Consider the following 16,925-nt stretch of genomic DNA (forward strand, 5'->3'; position numbering starts at 1 on the left):
ATTTCTTCCCAATCAGTACCCTCACCTTTCTTTCCTCCTCCAACTTTCATTGAGACACAATTGATATATCACACCGTATACCTTAAACTCACACAGTGTGATTATTTGCTACAGGTATATGTCATGGAATAATTACCACTTAACACATCCTTCACCTCACGTAATTACAGTTTTGTTGTTGTTATGGGGAGAGCAGTTAAGATCTCCTCTCTTGCCAATTTTCAAGTATACAAGACAGTATTGGGAACTCTGTTTGCCATACTGTATCTTAGATCTCCAGAGCTTATTCCTCTTATAACTGGAAGTTTGTACCCTTAGACCAACATCTTCTCATCCTCCCCCCAACCACACCGCGGCCCTTGGCAACTTCCAATCAATTCTCCATTTCCAGGAGTTTGGCCTTTTTCGATTTTACCTATGAGTCAAATCATTCAGCCTTTTGTCTTTCCCTGTCTGACTTATCTCACTTACAGAATGTTCTCACGGTTTACCCTTGTTGTTGCAAATGGAAAGGTCTCTTTCTTTTTTTACGGCCAAATAATACTCCATTGTACATCGCACTACATCTATCCAATCATCCATCGATGTATATTTACAGTTTCCATGTCTTGTGGGAATCATCTCTATTCATTGCTGAATTTGTATCTAGTAATAAAGGCTTGGACTTCGTTTATGCAACTGAATTTGTGTCAGCTGGGTTCCATTTTTGACAGGCATTTGATTTAATGCTATGCTGCCTTTTTAAGTTAATGCATTCCCTTATTTAGGAATAGGAAATAGATTTTACAAGTCAATGCTACGTGCTTCAGGTCAGCTCTAATCAATTGGCAGTGGCTGATTGGGGAGCTGAATTAAGAACTCTGAGGCTATGTCTGTGTTCAGTAAGAGAAAACGATAAACTGGCTAGCAATGTCCATGATGAATTCAGAGATGTGCAAACAGACGTACCACCGATCTGCCATTTCTGGCCTAATATTTAGTGCTTGGCGATGCTGCAAATTCATTATTATTGTCTGATTGTTAGTGTGCATTTATCAAAGAGAAAAGAGCAGATTTCTGGTGGTCATCATCAACAAATACTGACATAAGTGCCTATATATGCATACAGTCGCATATATAATTGCATTTATACAGTTACAATAGCAAAGGAACTTTGCCTTCTCCCCTCCTCCAATACAGACAAAGGTCACAGATTTAAAGCATCATCTGAAATTAGGGGGTACTTTCAAGCACGTAGAAGTGAAATAACCATTCAGTACTTAATGGAAGAGTTAGGTCAAGTTTAGGGGAAACACCTGGCCTTTGATTTAGGGAAACTGGCACTCTCTCCACATAGAAATCATTTGCAATGTTATCCAGGGGACAAGAAATTTGTCTTTCGTACTGGGGACGGGAAACAACACCTGCTAATCATAACATCAGGCTCGTCCATCCACATTCTGGGTACATGCGATGGACCACATCATATGTGTTCATCAATGTGAATGGTAGCTTCCCCCTCTAGGACTCCAAACAATTTGCCTGGACAAATGACGAATGTGAACTGTTAGGTAAACACCTCTGTGTGTTTAGTCAGAGCACGTTATTTGGAGGAGCAGGACACCAAGGAGGAAACAAAAACCCAAAACATTTAGGATATCTGCAGGGTTCTGAGGTGGCCTTCTTGCTCTCTGACAAACTGCGTCATTAAAAATTGTGTGTTCATGCCGATTTACGTTCAGGAACGATGAGAAAACTTAGAAAAAGAGACGCCCCTTTTCCTTGGCTAAGCGGAGAGAGGGTGAGAAGGTAAGAAGAAAAGAGAAAAGAAAGCTACCAAGACAAAGAGCTGGAGGGAGAAATAGCTCTTCTGAGCCCCTTCCCAGTTTACAGATTTCGAAGGCAATATTTTGCATCAAGGAGAAAAGCATCTTGCCTTTGCACCGGCGGTAACTTTTCTTTGTGATACAGTTGCCATGGGGATGATGTGCCGGGTCATGCCACTTTATCATCTCTCTCTCACGCATCCTATTATAAAGTAAGTACTTGGGATTCTAGACCATAAATATGCATCCACAAAATGTTAATCTGTAAACTAACCTGCCAACCAACTTCAGAGCCGTAATCGCTTCCCTGGCTGGTAGAACTGCTCCCCCCCCCCCTTTGAGAGCAACACAGGCAGCCAAGTGATGGGCACCGGCATCTGCAATTAGAGAGACTATTTCCTTTCTGGGCGTTGTGGCCTTTTGGGCCAAAGGCAGAAAATGAAAAAGAATGTAAATCGCTCTTGCAAGGAATGGAATTTACTAATGATATCCCCCGTTTCCGGGTTACCCGAAGCATTGCTATCTAATCCTTTGAAAATATTTTTTGAAGCCAGTCCGATTCTTTTTCAAACGTGTAGGTGAGAAATACTGCATGTAGATAAATCCCCAAATAGTGGCTTACTTCACGGATTTAAAAATGGAGCACGGTATGCCTCAGCAAAGTTCAGGTAATTGCGTGCGACGTGCCTCAGCAGTCCCCACTCCTTCCGAAGCCACTGACTGGCATGGGGGATATTTCTTCAGGGCTTCCGTGGGCTTCATTCATAGCTAAGCTGGAAATCCTAGAAGCCAGAACTGCACAAAGCCGACTGGAAAATAAAACCAACCTGTTTATAGTCCGGTTGCAGACCTGTCCGTCCCCTCAAACCAGTTGAGTTTCGGGAAGCAGCTGTCAATGCCAGCCACATTACTGAATTGGACGTAATACATATTTTCTATTTTCTATGCACTTCAACAAAAAGATTGAAGAGTTCCTTCAGGAAGAATTTAGCAACTTGGTGCTCTGTTCCAGACACCTCACTCAACAGACTCGTTCTGCGGGGGTTATATGTTCCTTTCTCAAGGAAGGAACCACGCTTAGTTAGTTCTTTTGAAAGAGCATCTGGAATAATACCATATGAAAACTATATGCGAATAACCCTCATAAAAGACACCACTTCTGCAATCTTGTGATTGTTCAGGAAATAAAAAGAGGGGTGCCCAGGTGGCTCAGTCGGCTGAGTGTCCGACTCCGGCTCAGTTCATGATCTTGCAACTCATGAGTCTGAGCCCCGAGTCGGGCTCTGTGCTGACGGCTCGGAGCCTGGAGCCTGTTTCAGATTCTACGTCTCCCTCTCTCTCTGCCCCTCCCCAACTCGTGCCATGTCTCTGTCTATCAAAAATAAATGAACATTGCAAAGTTTTATAAAAAAATGAAAAGACAAAATCAGTAATAATGGACTATTACCACAGACATCTTTTTCATGGGGGCTTATATTATTACTCGAAATATTCATGGTTTCTCCCTGTGGAAGATGCTTTGTTGATGTCAAGCATAGTCACTGAATTGCCTTGGCCAAAGAAACGTGAGCAGTAGAGACGCATGCCATTTCCAGTTGAAGTGTGAGGAGCCATAGAGTTTCTACCATATTCTCTTTTCCCTCTTCCACACAACCCACCATGCCCAAAGAGTATATGTCTCTTCAGTCTGGGTTCCAGAATGGTGACAACGTAGAGCAGAGCTTTAACGCACCCAAGACAGACGGGATGTAAGATTTAGGGTTGTTACAACAATATAACCTAGCCTACACTGTTACACCTTATTTACAAAATGTATTCATTCTCTCAACATCCATTTATTAAATTCTGACATTGGGCCAGACACAGGACTAGGTCATGGGACTTTGAAGATGAGAAAGACCCAATTATATTATCCTTGAAGTTTCACTGTATAGATTGCCTGAAATATGGCAATAAAACAATTTCTGTAAAATAAGTTCTTTCAAACTTATAAAAATAAGTTTTTTCAAAACACTAAGATCTTTCAGAAGACAGAATTTAACCGTTGGGGTACTGAATTAAAGATGGCAGTACGTTCTTTTTCACTTCCCTCATCCGAATATGAAGTTCATTTCTTTCACCCCTTGAACTGGAATAGAATATAGGGAGATTGCTACTGGACCCACTTTGGGTCCTGTTCTGTAAGTAGCAGTTTTGTCTTCTCCCGCTTGGTGGCCCTCACCCCTGCTAGAGATCATGATACTTGGAGAGGTCCCAGCTTGCCAAGCTGTCTTGGCTGGGGGTCCAGTTATATGTATCAGGGAACAATACTCGATATTCCAACCCCAGCATATATCACGCGGAACAAGGATAAACCGTTCCTGCTGTGCTCTGTCCCAATTTCTGCCCACAGAATCATGAGCATGCAAAACAGTTGCTGCTTAAGGTACTTAAGTTTGGGGGACTGCGTTATGCGGTAATAGATAACCAAGTGATGTAACCCAGAAAACCCAGAACCGCTTTCTGGGTTTGCTTTGAAACCGTTTCCTACTGATTCACTTCTAATCTCAGGATCTTCCTTTGTTTTTATAATCCCCTGACTCCTGGTAGTTTCTGTAGTTTCCAATAACATTTCTTTTTTGCAAACTATCCTTTGTTTGGAATTTATTATAAAGTACATCTATCAGCCTAAAATAGCACACTTCTCCAGGGCACCGTTGTCAAATTCTAGCATAATATATTCTATTCTAAAATTGCCTTAGATCAAAATTTAAGTGGGGTGCATGGGTGGCTCAGTCCATTAAGCATCTGACTCTTGGCTTTCGCTCAGGTCATGGTCTCACGGTTTTGTGAGTTCAAGCCCGGAGTCAGGCTCTGTGCACAGAGCCTCCTTGGGATTCTCTCTCTGCCCCCCACCCCACTCACACTGTCTCTGTCTCTCTCAAAATAAATAAATAAATAAATACTTAAAAAAACTAGAATTTAAGTAATAAGATGGCATGGGGAAAGTGAAAGGCAATAAAATGAATTGTTTTTTAATTTTAGAGAAAGAGTGAGAGAGAGAGCATGCATGTGAGCTGGGAAGGAACAGAGAGAGAGAGAGGGAGAGAGAGAGAGAGAGAGAGAGAGAGAGAGAGAGAGAGAGAATCCCAAGTAGGCTCCACACTCTACAGAGACCAATGCAGGGCTCGATCCCATGACCCTGGGATCATGACCTGAGCCATAATCAAGAATTGAAGGCACAACCGACTGAACCACCCAGGTGCCCCTGAAATGAAATTTTTTTTAATGGCAAATAAAATGAGGAACGTCTGCTAAGAAACACACAAGCAATTGTTGTTTAGGATTGTTCTATAAATTTAGGTAGTTTGATGACTGGCATTATTCCAACCCAGAGGTTTTCAACCCTAGCTTATAAATTTAAGTTGCCTGGAGGGCTTATAAAAAAATTGCTGGGCCCCACCCCCCACAGTTGCTGGTTCAGTATGAGTGGGCAGGAGTTGATAATTTATATTTCTAGCAAATCTCCAGGTGCTGTTGCTGCACCAGAGACCACGCTTTGAGAATCTCTGGGCGAATCTGTCTCCACACACGTGTTTCCACTTTGTCATCTGTACCAGTGACAGACATTACTAATTAATCACTGGACTTTTTCTTGCTGAGCCTTGGAGCCAGTAGAACGTTCAGGCAATATCAACTGATTTTAACTGAAAAATCAAGAGAAAACCTTTTTGCTATGTAAGATAACTCTAGAATGCAAGTAGCTTCTATAATAGACTATTAATGTTTATCTTGTTTTTGCCTCATATTTTATATCTCCCCCTTTATTTTTTTTAACTAATGTGACAAAATGTCCAGTTTCCATGAATATTTTCGGCAAATTTCTGCTCAACAGATAAGCGCATAAAATCTATGTCTGTCCTTCCCTATGGCATTAAGAAACAGGTGGCATATAAAAAGAAATTAGCACTTTATGCTTGATGTAGTGATTGGCCAAGTCAAAGTAATATCAACAGACAGCTATAAGTTGTTTGTTTTTGCCCCAAACCATATTGAATAAGAACCAGTAAATACTAGAGATGATCACCAAAAAAAAAAAAAAAAAAAAAAAAAAAAAAAGGCAGAGGGGTGGGCCTGGGTGGCTGAGTCATTAAGCATCTGACTCTTGATTTTGGCTCAGGTCATGATCTCAGCGTTCATGAGTTCAAGCTCCATGTCAGGCTCTGTGCTGATGGTGTGGAGCCTGCTTGGGATTCTCTATCTTCCTCTCTCTCTCTCAAAAATAGATAAATAAACATTTTTAAAAAGTTTTAAAGGATGAAAAATAAAAGTGGCTTTTTAAAAAAATAAGAGTTTTACATCATCCATGTAAAATTGCAGTTTGGGGTTTATATTTGGGTTGTCTGTCTGTAAAATATTTCCTTTGTGTAATAGCTTTTTCCATTGCAGCAGTAATTCCAAAACTGAATTTTGCTATGACCATTCTTTTGAAAGCATAAATTTAAATGCAGTGATATTCAGTACTGTTCAGTAATAAAGAACTGTGTGCATTCGTATGGGGAAGTAGAAAGATGGTCTGCCTAAATCGCCATGATATATTTTCTTCAGAATTTGTTTCCTCATCTGCAGAGCGAGTTTCCACCTTTGAAATATTTGAAGATTTCAGGGCATAATTTCATTCTTCTAGCCCTGAAAGTTCTGAAATATTCCTAATTTCTCTTGGACCATAAACAATAAATTATGACCTCTAGTTTTCAGGAAAATCTCTTGAGTAGAAATGAGACGTTTGAAAATGCTTCTTGTTTCATTTTGAAATTCTTGAGAAAGAAATTTTGTGACACGGAGTATGTGTTCAAGAAAAGTTATAAAGAGGTAAAGTTTCTTTTAGTAAACACCAACATTAGTATTTGCAATAACATTTATCAAATTTCATAATGTTTTGGTAAAGCTTCAGATCTTTTTAATTTCAGGGAATAGAGATCAATGAGGTGGATCGATGATTTTTTTTGACAAACTTTTTGCATATTGTGGCTTTATTTTTCTACTTTTGTCAAGTTTTTGCACATGTAACACAATTTACAAAGAATTGACATATAGAAGATATTTTCAGATTTAATTCATGTACGAAGAGCTAATAACAGGCTCAATTTGTTGGGGACTAGCTCTAAACCAGGCATTGTACTGGGAACTTACACCCTTATTCAATTCTTTTTTTTTTTATTAAATTTTTTTTTCAATGTTTATTTATTTTTGGGACAGAGAAAGACAGAGCATGAACGGGGGAGGGGCAGAGAGAGAGGGAGACACAGAATCGGAAATAGGCTCCAGGCTCCGAGCCATCAGCCCAGAGCCTGACGCGGGGCTCGAACTCACGGACCGCGAGATCGTGACCTGGCTGAAGTCGGACGCTTAACCGACTGCGCCACCCAGGCGCCCCCCTTATTCAATTCTTAAGACAAATCTATAGATGTGTGTTACTAACTCCATCTTACAGATGAGGAAACTGTAGCTCAGAAAAGTTAAGTGACATCCATAGTCACAAAGCTAGTAAGAGAGGGAGCCAAGATTTGAGTCCAGAACTCTCTAATTACAGAACACTGTAATTTAACTGATAAATTGACATTCCAGAAAGTTCACTGATGTCATCACCCTTCTTAATTTCAGCTCCGGTCATGATCTCACGGCTCATAGGATTGAGCCCAGCATTGGGCTCTGTGCTAACAGCTCAGAGCCTGCTTGGAATTCTCTCTCTCCCTCTCTCTCTCTCTGCCTCTCCCCCACTCATTCTCATTCTCTCTCTCTCTCTCTCTCTCTCTCTCTCTCTCTCTCTCAAAATAAAAAAAAAAATCACTGCTTTGAACTCTACCTACTCCCACGGAATAACTTGATCACAAACATTTAAGTCACAACACAAGCGTGCCCCTAGAAATATAACTCTCTTAGCACCTGCTCCGTAAAACTCTGTGACAATTCTATGACATTCCTGCCCTTGTTAGAGGCACGATCATATTTAACTGATTTGCTTAGGCAAGTTTTGTTGTTATTGTTGTTAATTCTGTTTTGTTTACTCTGATCACAAAGTTTAATACATGATAGCTGCTACGAGTAAAACCAATACAGAAATACATACTGTTGACCGTGAAAACTTCCTGAAATCCATTGAAAGGCTTTGGTGTTGGCATCCTTCCACATTTTGATACAGGGTTTGGCATATATTTATATTTACATAAAATAGTGTGGTATCATATACACTTTTCTAAAACTTGTTTTTTCACTTAATATATCTGTCTTTCCAGAGTGCTTTATCTCATGTGCTATAGTTAATGTTCCACAAAAACATCCTCGGTTTCTTCAATCACTTCTCAAATAGCCCCTCCAATGCCTTACTTTCAAGGAAGTAGGATAACCCCTGAAGACACGGCTTCCTTTTGATGCTTCTCCTTTGAATCCCCTTTCCAAATTCATGTGTCAGTCATACTGGAGTCGGGGCCGCTCCCCTCCTCTTCCACAGTGATGCTTCCAGACCCTTACTCCTCCATGCCCTTGGACAAGCCTGAGCCCCTCCCACTCTGACTTCCTCCTGCCGTGACTCCAGCCACCTCTGCTCAGAGCTACCTTTTCCCCACCGCTCACCACTCCTCACTTCATCAGGGCTGCAGGGTATCATCCCGACTCATGTCATCATTTCCAGCAACTCCATATCCCTTCAGCTCACTACCCCTGTGTGCTTTCTCCCAATCCAATTTATAGTCTAGACTCGATTATTTTAATCCTGCTCTTGTCAGTCCTCCAATCTCTGCCTTCTCTTCACCTCCACCAACGCTCGGAGGGGGCGGCTATTTTCCCTCTGTGAAAAACCACACGGTCCATCGGCTGGTTCGGCATGAGATTGCACATGGTCTTGGGGGTCACTGTGGAAGGTCACTTGGGGGTCACTGTGGATTCACACCTTTGGAATCTACTCTGTGTGAGGTTTTGAGCAAATGAATGGCGTGACTTGATTCATGGTTTAATAGAATCACTGGCTGCTCTGTGGAGAACAGAATTTAGAAGAACATGAATTGAAGTGGGGACACTGATTAGGAGGTAATTGCAAATTCAGACCAGGGAGGAAGTTGACTTTGACCAGGGTGGTAGTGGTGGAGAAAGTGAGAAGAAGCCAGTCTTCCTTCAGGGTGGGAAGGTTCTATTTTGTCATAGAGCTAGAAGTTACCTGGGGGCAAAGCTCGGGCTTTGCTTTTTCAAATTTCCCTGGCTCTCTCCACAGGTAGATCTCTCTTTTTACATGGAGAATCTATATTATGGCTTTGAGCTGAAGGAAAAATACTCTGAGAGTTTGAATCTGTTGAGAGTCTCTTTCTTATTTTTTAGTGCTACTAATGACTGATTTATAGTTTTATATTTCTTTTATTATTTCAGTGGGACTTTCGGGAGGATGAGTGATAGAAAGCATGTATTTTGTCATTTTGTTCTATAAGGTTCTTCATGTTTCCCAGCTCTCGGTTTGATAGCAACACCGATGTGGGCCTACAGGTCCTGCAACGCAGCAGGCATCTAGCTAAAGAAAATATAGTGCCAGTGTCTCTTCCTTGGACACTCCCAATGCCAACGATTTATTTTCTTGGAATTCCAGACTTTATGGTGACCTAAACTGCTGGTCAATTCTTTCTGCACATGAGAGCTGGAGGGCCTTCAAGCATGAAGCCAAACTCAATGGCAAACTAAAAGGGTCAGAGACATGACCACACACAAGAGAAACTGCCAGAGAGGTGGTTGAGACCTAGAATCTCAGTAACTAGGGAGCAGAGGTTTTAAGAAGGAAATGAATAACGTTGACGTCACCCTCTATGACATTAGGGTGCTGTGGTAGGGTACCCAATTTGATACAACAATACAAATATTGGCTCCCTCTTCCAAAAACAAGAGCATAATCCCACATTGCTGCAAATAGTAGAACACTGATTGCCTACCTGGCCTTTCATACATGCCAAGAGTAGTCAGGGTAGTTAATTAACCTACTAAAGTCCATGGGAGGATACTTCTCATGTTTCATCTGTTATTTTTTTTCCCTGTTCAAATTATTCAAGGACTGTTAACATCTGCTTTACTTACTATGATATCAACAAAAGTCTGTCAAATCCAATAGATCATGGAAAATGAGGAACAAGAAGAAACAAGACATTATTGGATTTGACTAGAAGGTGATTCTGGTGTCCTTCTAACGAGCAGTTTCTGCAATGATGGTCGTGGGTGGGTGAGCCAAGTGGGAAAGCAACAAGCAAACAGGGTAGATATGTTCAGAGTTTGCATTCCAAGACAAGGAATGTGTGTTTCTTATGTGGGGGAGAACTGTAGGTGATTGAAGGCAAATGGGCAGGGGCCACACAGAGAGAAGGTGCTAGAAAAGAATGAGTTGAGTCAAAGCCTGATCCTTGAGGAGGTGGGATGGGGTGCAATTCAGATCACCAGAAGGATTCGTTTTACAAAAGTGAAAGAGCTAATCTTCCTCTTCCCATTGTCTGGGTGAGCTAACAGAAGGGATGCAGAGATAGGTGAATCTAGGATGGGATAACGAAAAGGAAAGAAGGAGCAAATTATGCTGGCTGGGTTTTGTCTTCTATGTGAAATAGGGCCACCAACTGTAAGTTTTCTCAGAAACTCAGAACTTCAAAAGTAACATTAAAAGCCTTCTATTGGAACATCCGCCTAATATTTAAAGGCTGAGGAAAAAGTATCTAGTGGCTTGGGCATCAGAACAGTCCAGAGCAGCTTTGGTGGGAGGGGGCCAATGAGACAGCCGGAAGCAAAGATGGTGGAGAGCAGTAGCCAGGGCCATTTGGACAATATTGTTATGCAGTAGGACCTGTCTGCTCGGTAATGGAATTGCAAGTAGCTTCCATTTGGTTTTGTTCCACGGGCCTTCTGTGGGTTGGGAACAGGAACAAGAAAACCTGATAGAGGAGGTGAGCCATGAACTGACTCATCGGAAGAACGTCCAGGTGACTGAAAAGAAGACTCCCTCTGAGATCAGGAAATAGAAGAAAACCTTGGAAGTAGGTGATAACATAAAATAACTGTTAATTGCTTGATTAATGAGTGAATAAGCCCTTGAATATTATAACTGAAGAAAAAGTGAAGGGACAAATTGAAAAGAATTCCCCCACCTAACTCCAGTTCCCAGGACACTGACCATTTACTCTTCATGTCAAATCAAAAGCAGGCTAAGATCTTTCCCCATGTTGAATCATCTCCCTGTTGCATAGATTCAATGTTCCACGTGTGGCTCTTTTTCCCAGAAGGGGGGTGTTTAGGTGGACATTTATTATGATTGCCTGAAGCCTAGACAAATGAGTATTTATCAATTCTCAAACATCCTTGGAACAGAGAGCCAAACCTTATCTTTGCTCACATTTTAATCATGACAAGGACTGATACTGGGATGACTAAAGGCTCAAAGGGTGGAGATGCACCCCGGTAGCACTCTGGGAACTGTGGCTTACTCCGTGAAGGCAAGGATAGTCATTTGAGCTGGTAGCCACAGTTGGTGGCCACAGCGACTGCCCCAGTTCCTTGGGTCCACTCTTCAACATATATTCTTAAGGGACATAACTCACTCATAACAGCACGTATGAACATAGTTTTCCCATCAAATTTTATGACAAAAATGAATAATATGCAATTTTTATCAATATTTCCTATTGATAATCTCCTTAAACTCTTGAGTTTACATTGAAGACAAAATCTGTTTGCATAAATGATAGGAAAATTAAAACATTTTCAACCATCCAAAGTTGACAACAGTTGATGGTATATTGAAACAATCAAACACCCCATTTTCTTTCATTACAAAATGTAATGTCATTTTGTTGTGATGATGCAAATGGTTTTAGCCTCTGATCAAAACTTTTTTATCAAGTATATGAAGATGATGACGTTCTAAATGCACACATTATTAAGGCAGTCACTTGGCAGCTAGCTCGGACTGCACTAAGCGCATTCCTCAAAACAAACTGACAGAAGAATCAACGACAGAGATCCAGGGAGCCCATCAGAATCCCTCATCCAGGCTTTTCTGCTCATCCCCCCCACTTGCTCCAGACCCCCTGGTATTGGAATGCCTCCTGCTCTCCCCGAACGCCTGAAAGAAGAACTCATTCAACCACACCACAGACCTCTTGTCCCTGGAGAGCAGCGTGCCTTGCTATTGGCGGGTCATCTCCTCGAGGGCGTCTGTACGTGACGGCAAAGCAGCAGGTGCCAGAAAGTCACTAACGCTCAGTGCTACAGAACTGTGGGGTCTGCCATTAGACACTGCTCCACCCCGCATCTCGGGATGTGAGATAATCGGCCTGAAAACCCATACCTGGCTGTCCCAAAGCTGCTGGAAACCCAATCTGAACACCTGGAACCCAATCTCAGCCGGCCTGTGAAGTTCTGCTGTAGAACACAGCACTGAATAATAAACCCCTCAGCTTTTTCCAAGTTCCATCTTTACCTTGATGTGCTAATCAGTGTGAAGGTTGTCTGTTTGAAATTTAGATAATACGATATGACAACTCAGCTGTGGGATTCAAAGATTAAATGAACGGCAGACGCATCAATTATTAATATTATTATTACTCTCAGCCTACCATTTCTAAGTGTTCTTTTCACCTCACAGAACACCCCTGGGAAACGAATTGCTATAATAATCCCTGGTTCAAGCATGGATGTAAAAGCCTCCGCAGACCTTGAGACATGCAGCAGGGTACTTTGGGAGAGTAGCTCTCCAGGGTTCAGTTGACATAGAAGAAGAAGGATATGCTTCAGTTTGTAATTACATCACTCCAAGAGACTTCGAACTGTGCTTTCTGAACACACAAAGAATTTGTGAGTCGGAGCTGTGCTGTAGCTGATGTTTGTCCTTGGTCTGAAGTCTTTGCTCATTGTATCCCTATCTAGTACACAAAGTGGCTTCTACTTCCAAATAATAATAATTTTTGTCTTTGTTTTTTTTTTTACCATCCTTGAAAACAAATGATAAGTTTAATAGTTCTTGATTTAACCATTTCAATGCTCTCTTGAGTTTATTTAGGTTACTATGAAAGGGTCATAATTTTATCAATTACTGGTGCGGTGCAAGAACCCTCTAGTCTGGAAGATATCATTTCTTGAAAAATCACTGTAAAATCTCGCAAATCACACTTTTCTTTCATTTCAATGAATGGCATTATCATTAGCTTGAAGTTTCAGCCAGAAACATGAAAGTCATTTTTTATCGCCATCCTTTTCACACTCCTCCCTCTGTGTCACTCTACATTTGATACTTATATATCAACTTTGAAAACATATGTCAAATTAACCTATTCCTTGGCATCCCTGTTGCTACCTTCCTCACTCAAGCCGCCACCATTTTTTACCTGCACTATTGTGTTTAAAGTTTACTTATTTATTCTGAGAAAGAGAGAGAGAGAGAGAGAGTTGGGGGGAGGGGCAGAAGAGAGGGAGAGAGAGAATCCCAAGTAGACTCCGCACTGTTAGCACAGAGCCCCGCATGGGGCTTGAACTCACGAACTGTGAGATCATGACTTGAGCTAATATCAAGAGTCAGACACTCGACAGACTAAGCCACCCAGGCGCCCCTTTACCTATACTATTATAGAAACCACCTCGCTGGTCTCCCAATTTCCATTCTTGTTCCCTCTCCCACTCTATCTTCTACCTTGTGGCCAGAGTGCTCATCTACACCTCAGGTCTGCCATATATATGGTCAGTTGGTAAATGAAAAAGGTGATAGTGAAGTGCAGTGAGTAGCACTGGGTCAATCAGATATCACAGGCAACAAATAAATTGGACCCCTACTTCACATCACTTTAAAAATCCACATGTATTGAAGATCTTAATATAAAAAGTGAGACAACAAACGGTTAAAAGGAAACACAGAAGAATGTTTTTATGCACTTGGGGTGAGCAAAGGTCTCTTAAGACACAAAAAGTATTGGGGCGCCTGGGTGGCGCAGTCGGTTAAGCGTCCGACTTCAGCCAGGTCACGATCTCGGGTCCGGGAGTTCGAGCCCCGCGTCGGGCTCTGTGCTGATGGCTCAGAGCCTGGAGCCTGTTTCCGATTCTGTGTCTCCCTCTCTCTCTGCCCCTCCCCGTTCAAGCTCTGTCTCTTTCTGTCCCAAAAATAAATAAACGTTGAAAAAAAAAATTAAAAAAAAGACACAAAAAGTATTAACTATGAAGGAAAATTGATAATTGTTGCAATATTAAAATGATGAACTTCTATTTATCAAAAGACACCATGATGAATATAGAAGAACAATACACAGCATGAGGTAAGATACCTGCAATACATATATCCAAAAGAAGACTTGTTTCTGGAGTATATAAAAAGCCTCAACAAATCAGTAAGAAAATGTTAAATACCTAAAAAAAAAAAAAAAATCAAAAGATGTCAATAGCCGTATTACAAAAGATTTCCAAGCATCCAGTAAATATATGTAATGGTGAAACATTTCATTGATCACTAAGAAAGTACAAGTTAAAATCGCGGTACAATATTGGGGTGCCTGGGTGGCTCAGTTGGTTCAGCATCCAACTTCTGCTGAGGTCGTGATCTATGTTTCGTGAGTTCAAGCCCCGCGTAGGGCTCTATGCTCACAGGTCAGAGCCTGGAGCCTGCTTCGGATTCTGTGTCTCCCTGTCTCTCTGCCCTTCCCCTGCTCATATCTGTCTCCTCTCTCTTCTCAAAAATAAACAAACATTTAAAAATTAAAAAATAAAATAAAATCACAGTACAATATCATAACATGCCCAACAGGACGGGTAAAATTACAAGACAGGTAAACAGCAGAGGCTGGTGAATATGCAGAACAACTGAAACTTTCACACATTGTTGGCAGAAGTGTATAGAACTGGTACAACTTCTTTGCCAAGTGTTTGGAAGTAGCTACTCAAGCCAAATTTATGCATCTCTTAAGACCCAATAGTTAGACTTCAATGTATATGCTTCCCCCCATATACATACATATATATATGTGTATGTATATGTATATATATGTACATATATATGTATATGTATGTACATATATATGTGTGTATGTATATGTATGTATGTACATATATGTATATATACATACATACACACACATATATGTATGTATGTATATGTATACATATATGTACATATATATACATATACATACACACACATATATATATATATATGTTCACCAAAAGATATATACAAAAATGTTCATAGCAGCACAATTCCTAATAACTCCAAAGTCCACCAATAATAGAATGGATAAATAAGCTGTGGTATATTCATAGAATAGAACGCTATACAGCAACGAAAATGAACAAACTCGGGCCACAAGTAAAAACATGAAAGCAAAAACACATCTGATTCTGGGGGAGGGAATGAAAAAGAGCTCTAAAAGGACCTTTGAAGCGTGGTGTTTTTTGTGTGTGGGGGGGGGTGGGGTGCCTGGGTGGCTCAGTTGGTTAAGTGTTGACTTCGGCTCAGGTCGAAACCATCATCTCATGGTTTGTGAGTTCTGGCCCCACATCAGGTTCTGCATTGACAGTGAGGAACCTGCTTGAGATTCTTTCTCCCTCTCTCTCTGCCCTCCCCTGCTTTCTTTCAAAATAAATACATAAACTTTTTAAAAAAAAGCTAAATGTGTTTTTTCCTACTACCAAAATTCCCTTGGAGTATTAGAAAATTCTATTTTATGATTCAAACGAGGTGCTGTTTTTAAGTGAGAAATCAACAACTTCATTCACCTTTTTTTTAAATGTTTAATTTTTATCTCTCTATTCTGGGTATATCATGTCCAAATGTGCCTCCTGCTCTTTCCGAACTTCACTAGCCCTTTATTGAAAAACCAAGAAAACTGATGGTGAAGTCACCATTCAGGATGCTTTACTGGAGGAAGGGGTAGAGGAACACCACCGGTCTCAAAAACAGCCAGGCAATAAAAAAAAAAAAAAAGGTGGCTGCAAAATGCTCACAGGAGAGTGACCAAGTACAATCCAATGTATCTTAAAATACCTATGCTCATTAGCTGAGTAATTGTGAGAAATATATTAAAATGGGAGAAATTTGAAACTCAGGAAAAAGGTTTATGCACATATGCTTATTGCCATACTACTTACAATGTTAAAAAAATAGGACGATAAGGAATGGAATAAATAGTCTAATATTTTTTTAAAAAGCATGTTTAAATACATGTATATACTATGATATGCATCAATGAAAATAATGTTTTCAAGGCATTTTCAATAGATGGAGAAATATCGGTGTTCAAGGACAAAGTGACAATACCTTATTATATGGCTGTATATTAATATAAACTCAACTATGTAAAAACATATGGGAACAAAAGCTAAAAGCAGAAAATGTAGGAAAGGAAACATTTTAACATAATGATAGCTGTTACATCTGGTGCTGAGATTACCTCCTTAAAATCTGCATAATCTGTATTTTCCACCTAATCTACAATGAGCACACACTGCTTTTCCATCAGAGAAAGTAAACGAGCTATAAAAATTGCACGTATACGTAAAAACCAAATGTTATTAATAAAAATGTGAAGAGACGAGTAAGAAATGCTATGGTCCATATGAGAATGGACGGTTTTTCAAAATCACACAGGTGCAGCTGTTCTGTAAAAGGAACAAAAACCCACTGAAGATATAACTCATATTGCTCCCTCTTTCGTTTTGGTTCCATAGGGAGGACCAGGAAGGAATTTATCTGCAATCCATAGATTTCCCCAAAATCACTATGCAAAGAGTTATTGTTTAATTATGGTATTGTTTATGCTGGTTAGGCTAAGTCAACAATTAAGATTCAAGCTGAAAATTACTCAATCCTGGATGACATTAACAATTTTAGAACTTCTTTCCAAAATTTAACTTGAGGTTTGATGGAACACTATAACCACCTTGTAAACTCTCTATAAACTGTACTTAAAGGCCACTTTAAAAAAAAATTTAATGTTTATTTATTTTTGAGAGAGAGAGAGAGAGACAGAGCCCAAGCTGGGGAGGGACAGAGAGAGAGACGAAGACACAGAATCCGAAGCAGGCTCCAGGCTCTGAGCTGTCAGCACAGAGCCTGATGAGGGGCTTGAACTCACGAGCCGTGAGATC

At 40.5% G+C, this 16,925-nt stretch overlaps 1 pseudogene; it reads left to right on the forward strand.

The window, feature by feature from the left end:
* The first annotated feature begins 3,464 nt into the window (after positions 1–3,464).
* LOC125175143 (inosine-5'-monophosphate dehydrogenase 2-like) overlaps positions 3,465–16,925 on the forward strand; it is a 30,889-nt pseudogene continuing 17,428 nt past the window's right edge.

This window comes from Prionailurus viverrinus, chromosome C2, assembly GCF_022837055.1.
Source record: "Prionailurus viverrinus isolate Anna chromosome C2, UM_Priviv_1.0, whole genome shotgun sequence".
NCBI lineage: Eukaryota > Metazoa > Chordata > Mammalia > Carnivora > Felidae > Prionailurus > Prionailurus viverrinus.